The sequence below is a fragment of the Pteronotus mesoamericanus genome, unplaced genomic scaffold (assembly GCF_021234165.1).
Source record: "Pteronotus mesoamericanus isolate MK-2021 breed Mesoamerican mustached bat unplaced genomic scaffold, CSHL_Meso_final contig_557, whole genome shotgun sequence".
In the NCBI taxonomy this organism is placed as follows: domain Eukaryota; kingdom Metazoa; phylum Chordata; class Mammalia; order Chiroptera; family Mormoopidae; genus Pteronotus; species Pteronotus mesoamericanus.
Window position 1 is genome coordinate 6870676 of NW_026555200.1, and position 10334 is coordinate 6881009.

Genomic DNA, 10334 nt, shown 5'->3' on the forward strand with positions numbered 1-10334 from the left:
CAGCCTTCTCACTCAGTCCTTTGTGCCCCTCAGTCCCACTCTTCAGAGGCAAATGTTTTCAGCTCTTTAAATTATTTAATCTGATCATTATATCTGTTTTTAAACCCTACACTAATACTGTTACTTCTCACTTACTGGTTTTAGACATCATATATCACCTTCCTGGCAGGTAGTAACAGTTCTCATTTCACAGATGCAGAGGTTGAGGTCCAGAGGGGTGAAATGGCTGCATAAGGTCCTGCAGAGTCTTGATCAACTTCAGATGTTCTGATGCCAAATTTCACACTACACACAGGAAACTCTATCAGTATTATTTAAAAAGTAACACTCATGATACTCTCTTAACTTTAGTTCATACCCATTTCTCATCACACATTCACAGTACAAAATAAAAATTAAACCACTTACCAAAAAAAACATTGCTCTAGGGTGGTAATGAACACACTTCCTAGTTCAACCTCTTACTTCCAGGTAGGACAATCCCATGCACCTTATTTTTTATTCAACAACTCAGCATTTTGCAAGTTTTCATGCATTGTGGGAGGCACACATGCTAAAAGACTCACCAGTTTCTTATATCACTTGAAACAATTAAGAAATACTGTTCTGTTCTCTGGAGCTCTCAATCCAAGGATGGAGAAACAGTGTTGGTAACATTAGTGAAGGAGTTTAGGACATGCCACTTCCAAACATACTGTCTTAGCATATTGATTATTCTGAGTTAAAGACATTTGGAAAACAGCAGGTGCAAAAGAGTCACTGATTCTTTTTTTTTTTTTTTCCTTCCTGAAAGCAGAAGGTGAAAATCTCTTATGAAAACAGCCCTCCTCCCTATGCCAGGAGTAGAAAAACATTTTTACCACCAGAGAAGGAGTTGAGCCTGGCAGAATTTGTGCAAAGAGATCTTGTTAAGATCTCTTCCTTTAAGATCTCTTCCTTTAGTCACATTTTACTTTTCCACAATTGTCACTCTTTGTTCAACCCACTATACGAGCATTTGTTTTGCCACTTCTTGGGCTCATTTCCTCATGAAGGCCTCGGTCACAATAAAACTTGTATTAAGTAAATGTGCAGGATTTTCCTCTCTTTTCAGGTAAATTTAATTCTCAGGCCCAGCCAGAGACCCTAAGAAGGTAGGGGTAGAGTTTTTGCCTCCCCCACGTTAGCAACAGTCACCCACGGCCTTTCGCATCCTGGATCCAAAAGCATATCTCCCTAGAATTGGCCTGATCACAATAAATAGCAAAGAAACTGCTGCCAGGTTATTTTTTTCCCCGTGGGTCTCTTACATCTTGGATCTCTTCTTACTAAATAACACTTCCTTTGAATGTATCTTTTTATTTCATTGATAGTACTTACTCTAGCAATTTCTTGTCTTTTGTTTATTTATTTATTGTCTGCATCCCCTTCACCCTGTGAACTCCATAATGTGACCTTCCTGTCTTGGTCACTGCTGAGTCCCTAGCATCTGTTGAAGACCGTGGCACAAAGGGGACGCTCAATAAATGCTTGCTACGTATCATTCCAATCTCACCCAATATGATGCTTCTTCCTTTCTTAGGCTAGAGATTAATAGTTTAAATTTATAAAAACGTTACAGTTTACGATGACTTCAACCACTTTCCTTTTCCTATTTTTATCTTATTTCTCACGTCAAGTTCCTTTTACCGGATGGTGAATGAGAAGTTCTATGTGCAGCGGGAAGTTTACATTTTCACCAGTTTTCTATTCATCATAGGGAGCAGGGGTTAAACTGAAGTTACTGGGCATCAGGAAACCATTTGGGGCATTAAGTAAACGTGTTGTTCAACATCCATTAAAGACTGGTTCACGGTGTCTACAGAGGTCCGGCAGACACAGCGAATTTCCCCTCCCGAGCCCCCGAAAGGTTAGGTGGGCGAGCCCGGGGAAGAGTGGGCGAGCCCTGACATTTGAGGCAGCGCTGGAGTAAGGGGGAAATTCTGACACCGAAGGCTGTGAGGGGCTGCGGGGGACGGCTTAGCCTCCGCTCCCACCTCGTGTGAAATGCCCCCCAGCGTGGGCCAACTAGCACGACTCCTGTTGCCGGCCGGGCGCCAGAACTGGGCGGGCCGACCCGCAGTGACGTAAGGTGCGTGCGGGTGACTTGGCGCGCGGCCCCCGGCGGCGCCCGTGATTGGCCGAGCCAGGCCGCAGTGGGAGGCGTGTGAGGGGGCGGAGCAGGGTGCGTTCCCAGACGCCCAACTTTCTGCAGCTCCCTGAGGTCATTTTCAAGGCTGGGGCGAGCCGCCTGTGGCTGTTTGTGGGCGGTGAGAAGTTGTGAACGACCTGGCCAATCCTCTTGGGGTTTCCGTTGCACCTCGGCGACCCCGCGGACTTCCGGGGAAAGCTGCGGCCTGGGGGTGCGAGGCAGGAAATCCCACTTCCTCATCCCAGCTTGGTTCCGGTATACGAGGGATGATCCAGGGAACCACCGCACAGAACCTGTTTTTGACCCCGGGAGCCTTGGATGTTTTGACGAATCTATATCCAGGCTCAGTTGCATTCGGTGTATTAACCACCTCCTTGATCGCTCAGGCCCTGTTTTTTTCTTCTCAGCTCATCAGAAAACACTGCCATGCTCTGCTGTTATTGGCATCTTATTTCTAGAAGAAGAGAAGGGTCTGATTAGGGTTTCAATAATGGATTATCAAAAGCTTTAACACCTTTCCTTTGTAAAATGTGAATAGTAATGCCTGCCCATCGCTGTAGTAATGGCGAGGACCTAGTGAGATCTTACATAAAACACCAAACCCAAAGGAATTGAAATATTGAGTCCCTTTTTATTTCCTATTGAGGTTTTTTATTCTTCTGCTTCAATGGTGTTTTCAGGTTCCAATAATGTTGGAAACATACAGTGATCCAGGAGCCACCCAACGTTTCTGTCAATTGGCAAAATAATCAGTAATTCATCCAGCAAGACATATTTGCATTTAGCAAAAACGTTCCTGACTCCCTGCCTTTGCCCTTTGTACCCTTTTTCCCTTCCTTTTCTTGAGGCCCCACTTACTTCGCAGTTGATTAAACCATGACTGCTTTCAGGGTGAAAACGAAATATTTTGGCGACTTTTTGCATGTGGGCATAGTCCTGTGGATCTGCTGACCTGGCAGTGCGCTCCTATGTAGGGGTTCAGATCATGGTAGGTATGCTGAGGACATTCAAACCCCTCTGCACTGTGTTCAAACATCTTTTCGTCCTTATCTTCCATATTCTTACCTCTTCCTCTCCCTCACCCAGTTTCTCTGTTCCTGGCACATACACTGGACTTTGTCACTTTCATGCTTCCGCATAGCAGTTTCCTCTAACTGGAATACCCTCTGCTTTCATGCCAGCTTGTCAATGTCATACTATCCATTCTGGGAAAAAAAAAAACCAGTTATAATGCCAATACCTCCAAGGAAGTTTTTCTATATTCCCACAGCTCTTTGTCCTTTATAGAATCTACAGTGCTGTGTGGTGGCCTTCTCATAGTTATTTGTGGAAACTTCTTCATTCTTCTCTAGGCTGTGAAGGCTTGTTGTGATGGTGCCTTATCTATATATGACTCACAAGGCAGGAAATCTCATTCAAGAAACATTTACCGGGTACCTGGCGCTGCTTTAAATGCCAGGGATGCAGCGGAGTAAAAACAGCGTCCCCTCCCATGGGGCTTGTTTTTTTCTGGGGAGAAAATGGTGCCAGGTGTTAGTCTGGGAGAGTCGGAATAGACCTCGGTTCAGCAACCTTGGTACTTGAGTTCTGGCTAAGGAAGTCTTCAGAGCCAAGAAAAACTATAAGAGAAAGTTTACTTAGAAGGCCACAGAGGTAGAAGTGAGCGGTAGAAGAAATGGGCTCGAAACGAGTTACAGAGGCAAAGAAGGGCCCCTGGAGCTTAGGGGAAGGAGGCCAGGAAAGCACACCTGGGGGAAAGCGGGGGGCAGAGAAAGCCATGCTGGGGCCTCCACCTTGAGGGAATTTATCTGGAAGTCTCAGGGGAGGATCCCAACAGACGATTCATCAGCTTTCCAGGTGTGTCCTTTCTGGGTGAGGTCTCCACTTACTGGTTAGCACGCGGGTCGGGGATCGTCAGCCATGGCGTTGCTTGGCTGCTTTTGCTGCCTTTCTAGGCCTGGGACTGAAGCACAACTGTAGCCTAGATGCATTTGATGCAGATCAGGACCTCAGCGTCTTGGGGGCTTAATGCTTAAGGGCTGTTCTCCAGCCCCCTTGTTTGTTCTCCCTTTAAGGGGGTCTAACCCACATGACGAGCAACATGCCATGGAAGGAAAGGTCAGGGGGGCATCTGAACTGAATGACCAGCGATATGGAATGTCAGGGGGTTCTAAGCAGCATGCCCAGCAATCGGCTAGACGAAGGAAAGTTACCCTGAAGATGAGGTCCTTGCTGTCCCAGTTTTGCCCGTTGCTAGGCACCCGGGGCTTTCCGCCTCGGTGACCTTTCTTACCTGACCCATCGTCCTTGCCCTGCTCATGCTTTCTGACTGCCTCCCACAAAAACACCGTGTGCCAAGGGCGAGCACGGCCCATGGAGGAGGGCGAGGGAGGGGAGGAAACGGAGAATGACAGGGAGGGCTGCTTTGTCGCAGCGACCAAGGAAGGCTTTTCTCCAAGGAGAAAACCTGAATAAGATGAGGGAACAAGCCATGCAGAGAGTGGGAGGAAGAGCATCTTAGATAAGAGAGCAGCGGAGGAAAGGCCCCTTTGGTACCTTAAAGAACAGCAAGCAAAGGAGTCAGGCTAGAGGGGGCTGGCGTAGCCAGGCCAGATCATGTACACACTTGCATTAGATCTTCAGTAAATGCTTGTTGAACCTAATTTATTGAATTGATAAGGGGTAGAGAAAAATGATAGTAGCAAGGAAACTTGGAAATTACTTGAGTAGGATAGACCCAGTATGTATAAAGTATTCACAATTTATATGTACATTGGAACTCTCACTTCATGTAGCAACATTTAACTGAAAAAAAATCTTAATGAAAACCAGCAGTTCATGGAGTGATTATTCCATTGACACGTAAACCCAGAAGAGGAGGTAGATTTTGCAGAGGAAGAAATAGATTGACACATGCATGGAATTATTTGGTAGGTAATACTTAATGACTGTTGAAAAGTTCAGAAGGAAACAAAATCCATCTCCTGATGCTGTCTTGCTTTTTACTTGGAGGGAAATACCGTGAATGTTAGTTGACAAAAGCTGAGTTTATGAAATAATTGGGTAAAACTGTATATTTGTAACTTGAATAGCACTCTGCTCCCCAAGGGCTCAGGAAAGCGCCAGGGATAGGGAGCCAAGACCTGGCAGGACAGCACCTGGCCTTCAGCGCAGTCACAAGGTTCAGGGTAACGTCGCTCATTAGAGTGATGTTGCTTTCATCACAGGTGTCACTTGCGGCCCGAAGGACATTTTTCCCCTTAGTGCCACGTGACAACTCTTTCTCTCCAGAAGAATTAAAAAGTACAGAGCACTTGCTTACTTAATAGCCTCTGGGTACCTTCCTTTAATTATTATTATTATTATTTTTTTTTTTTTAGTTAGCCTGGCTCTCTCCAAAAAGCGATTCTGCTCTTCATAACATTTCTCGAAGTTTAAATTAACTGTCAATTTCTTGGCAATCATTCACGTAGATGAGATCAAATGTGGTTTCCGAGTCAGCTCTCAAACCGTACTGAATCAAGACCTCACTCAGCCTTGGTTGCTTAGTCAACACATCTTTTGATTCATTCACAGGAATGAGTATGTGCATTATGAGTAGCTCCCGAGTTAGCTGTAGCTCCTGGCAGATGTTAAAGTAGCCTTCAGAGGAGAAGACCTGGTTCTGTCCCTGGCTTCTCCTTTCCTTAAACGTGGCAGAGGGAGTATGTTCGCTCTGAGCCTGGCCGGTCTGGGTTTAAGGCCAGCTCTGCCCCGTGTTGGCTGGTGAGCCTGAAAACATTACTTATGCTTCATGCCTCCTGTTTCCTGTCTAGAAAACAGGGATAACCTCAAAGGGGTGTTGTGAGGATTTAGAGGGCTTAATAGTGATAATGCTAGAACGCTGGCCTATAGTAAACACTTAAATACTGCCATGAATCCTTGGCTCAGTTATTTCAACTCTCTCAGCTTATGCTTTCTCAACATTAGAAGAGTAACAATAGTCCTGGCTGGAGTGGCTCAGTGGACTGAGCACCAGCCTGGGAACCCAAAAGCCATTGGTTCAATTCCCAGTGCACAGGCTTGGGTTGTGAGCCAGGTCCCCAGCAGGGGGCGTGCGAGAGGCAACCGATCCATGTTTCCCTCTCACTCTTTCTCCCTCCCTTCCCCTCTCTAAATAAATGAATAAATTTTTTTTAGAAGAGTCACAATAGTTCTTACTGCAGAATTGATGAGGTTAAATAAAATATTTCATGTACTCAAGTACATCTGCAATGCAGGAAGCAACCCATACAGATTAGCCATTATTAAGTATTAGAAACATTTATTTATCAGTAGTCACAAATTATTACGTAAATTATATATTTTAAAATTAATACAATTTATTATTTCTGCCTTTATTTCATTTGTGATAAGTGAGAATTACACATATTTGTGTTTTGTCGACAGTAATGGCTTAAAAGACTAAAGTAATTGTATATTCAAAGTATACAGAATTTGCATGTTGGTAATGTAAATGTAAGTATGTATAATTTTTAAATTAAAATTATTTTTCATATTTGTTTTTAGAAAGTTACTTTTCTTTGAAAAGTGTCAAAATAATTATTGAAATTAAAAAATTATCATTGATAAATGTCAAATATCTAAAATTGTTCAGATATATGAGACTTTTTATTTTTAGAGATGTAATAAAATTTATTAAATATGTTTATCGTTAAAAACTGCAGTTAATTCTAGGGTTTAGTTGATTCTAGTAAGAAACCCACGTGACAGTTCTTACACTACTTACTACCAGTGGGGGGCAGAAGGAGGTATACAGCTGACATACAAATAAGCATAATAATTAATACACGCTAATAGAAGAAGAAACCGCGTTTCACACACAACTGTAAGCCTGCGTGCCCCTTTTAGAGCTTCACGGGCTGCTCCACGTGGCACAGACCTCCTCCGAAGTCACGTGCACCCGCTGCGGACTCTGTGACAATCACGAGGGCTTCCGGAACCACAAACGCGGACAGAAACTGGATGGAGAAGCCGGACGCCTGGGCCTCCCGGGAAACCCCGCTTTCCGTTGGCGTCTAGTGCACTGATGACTGCGCGCGGATCTGCTGCGTCCTGAGTGTCAGAGACAGGCCTGACCGGGGCGCGCGTCCTTTCCCTGCGCCAGGACTTCCGCGGGTCACTCCTGCGCTCCCGGCAGGCGCACAGGAGAGGCGCCGGCACCGGGGGTTTACAAGGCTCAGACCAAGAGCTGCGTTGGGGGTGCTTCCCAGGAGACCCATGGTGTCACCCCGAGGGCCAGGGCGCAGGAGCTGGCGGCCCAGTTATGCGTCGCTATGCCAGCTTGAGCGCCACATCCTGCCCGGTCTCAGAGGCACCCGTTTGTGAGTGTGGGTGTGTCTGTGACATGCAGGGCGTCGCCCTGAAGAGGACTTGTTTAACAGTGTGCTTAGCTTGGCCTGCAGCATCTACACACCTGGACACATGGGATGTGGGTCTCCACGTGCCCGTTGGGCCTGGCCGCACAGTGTCGAATGGAGCCTGAAGCTTCATACATACAGGACACACACGGCGGGAGAAGGCAGAGAGTGAAGAGGCGGGAAAGCAGGCGCAGTGGACTACTGCTCCCACCCCCCCACCCCCCCAGCATGCGCTTCCTTCTCTCCCCTGCTCTATCTCCCTCCTTTCGCCTTTCCCACTTGTTTTATTTTTTCCAGTTCCTGTTGAACTTACTCCTTCCCATGCCTCCCATTGGCATCAGGAGCGTCCTCCGTCCCCAACGGCGACTACTGCCGGGACTGGACAGAGGCTTAGAGTCCAGGTGGGGACACTGAGTCTTGGGAGAATCAACCTTTCGGGGAAATAAGTATAAATAGCGAACTTTCCCAGGAGGAGGCGGCCTCCAGCGTGCCCCCTGGGACAACAGAAGCGTATTTTATACACAGCTTTACTCTGAGGGGCTGTTTATTCTTCAATGTCTAAATACTGTCTTTGTCTTGGTTGGAGTTGAACCTTCTTGCTCTTTAGTCTCAAAGCATACTGGCTTCAGATACTCAATATAACACCCACAGTCGATACAAATAAAATAAAATCTACTCTGTGACTTCAGGTGAGATGAGTAGAATGGGATGAAACGTATCATCCGCTGCACTGAAGTGTTGATATTTGCTTGGGCTGTCTCTGATTTTGTTTGGGAAGCCTTCATGGACAAGCTGAAATTTTTGTTGCATTTGAAACAGTACAACTCTACAGTGACGAAAGCAATGTGATACAGATCTTAAAGCAAAATGAAGCATGTGCTTAAGGAGCACACCTTTGGCTAGCTCAGATCGCATGTGTGTCTGGGTGATTCTAGAATTTGCCCTGGCTTCCTATGACAATTTTGTCAACCAGGACTGAGCAACAAGAACATTAATACACTTCTTTAAACACCTGAATGAAGCTATGCATAGCCTTCGGTAGAATAATTCTGAAGTAGGGGCTTTAGTTTACCTGTAGGCTGATAAAACTAATCTTGAGAGTCTTTTAGCTCAGTGAAGACTTCCATGTCACTGGCTGAGCCTGAAAAGTGAGCTAATGACTGTGCTGGGAAACCACACGTCATTTTCGGGGGGCGGTAACATCTCTGCCCACAGGATACCCAAAATGTAGATTTGCAAGTAACATTTAGTTAAATGAGAGTACAGTGCAGTTAAATGTCATGCCACAACATTAATCACAGATCGCCGCAGGCAGACGAGGGGGCCACTTGGTTAGGTTGTGACTTTGAAAGCACGAGGAGGTGATCAGCAGTGTGATTTTTATGGAATGGTACAGAATTGGGGAATAAGTTCTGTAGATAGTCCATGCATTTTTTTCCCCCTCTCTTGCTACTTGCTCCGGATTGTTTTACTGATGGGAGACCAGGGAAAGAACATTTCAAAACAGTAAACCTCAATGGCAAGTGCTACTATCTTGAGAACTATGGGCCAGGCATTGAGCTAAGCTCTCCATGCTCGCTGTTGCACTTGCTGCTCACCAAGTGAGGAGGAGGGACAATGTCACTCTATCTGTAAGGTGTGGCTGGAAAAAATGGAGACTTCGGAGATTAAGAAATTTGCCCAAGTGCACATGACCATCAATGGTTCATGAGCCTAGATTTCATGCAAGTCAGCCTGACAGCAAAGTGGGATCTTAACCATGTGCTATGATACTCCACTGCTCCCATTAGATGGCGGGGGGGGGGGTGTAAAATTGGGGTGAGGGTGCAAATCAAAACCCCAGTGAGATAGCATTTCACATCTGCCAGGATGGTTTTAGTAATTTTTTAGTTAAAAAAAAAATAACAAGGAGCAGCAAGGATGTAGAGAAATTGGAACTGGGAATAGAAAATGGTGCGGCTACAGCGGAAAACAGTCTGGCAGCTTTTCAAAAGGGGAAACAGACTCACCGCGCCACTCAACACTGCCACTCCTAGGTGCACACTCGAGAACTGAAGACACAGCCACACAAAAACCTGTACACAGATGTTCCCGGCAGCATTGTTAATGACGAGCAAACAGCGGGAACAGCTCAAACGTCCACCCGCTGACGAGCAGAAAAAACAAAACGTGGTCTATCCACACAGGGGGATGTTACTCAGCAATGAAAAGGAACGGCACCCGCTGCAGTATGCATGGACTCGGAAAACGTTATGCAGGTGAAGCAAACCCACTACAAAAGACCAGATATGGCAGATTTCATTTATGTGACATGTCCAGAATAGGATAATCTAGAGGGACAGGAAACAGATGAGTGGTCACCAGGAACTAGGGGCTGGGGGACTGGGAAGTGACTGTTAATGGGTACAGAGCTTCTTGTTGAACCGAAGAATAAGTTCTGGAGTTACATCCTGGGAATTGTTGTACAACCTAGTGAATGAACATCCTAAAGTCCATCGAAAAGTACACTTTAAAATGGTGAAATTTATGTTATGTGAACTATACCTTAACTTTCAAAAAGCAGCTCCGGGTCAGATGCAGGGCTCCCTGAACACTGGACAGCAGGGAGCCACTGGGCTTCTCTAAGAGGGACGGCGGCGGCATGAGCGCCATGGGACATACCAGGGCTCGGCACACAGCAAGCGTTCAGTGAACATTAGCCCTCCTGTCCCCTCCCTCTACCCACCCCCCAATTCAAGACCAAGCCTCCTTGTCTCCTGAGGGGG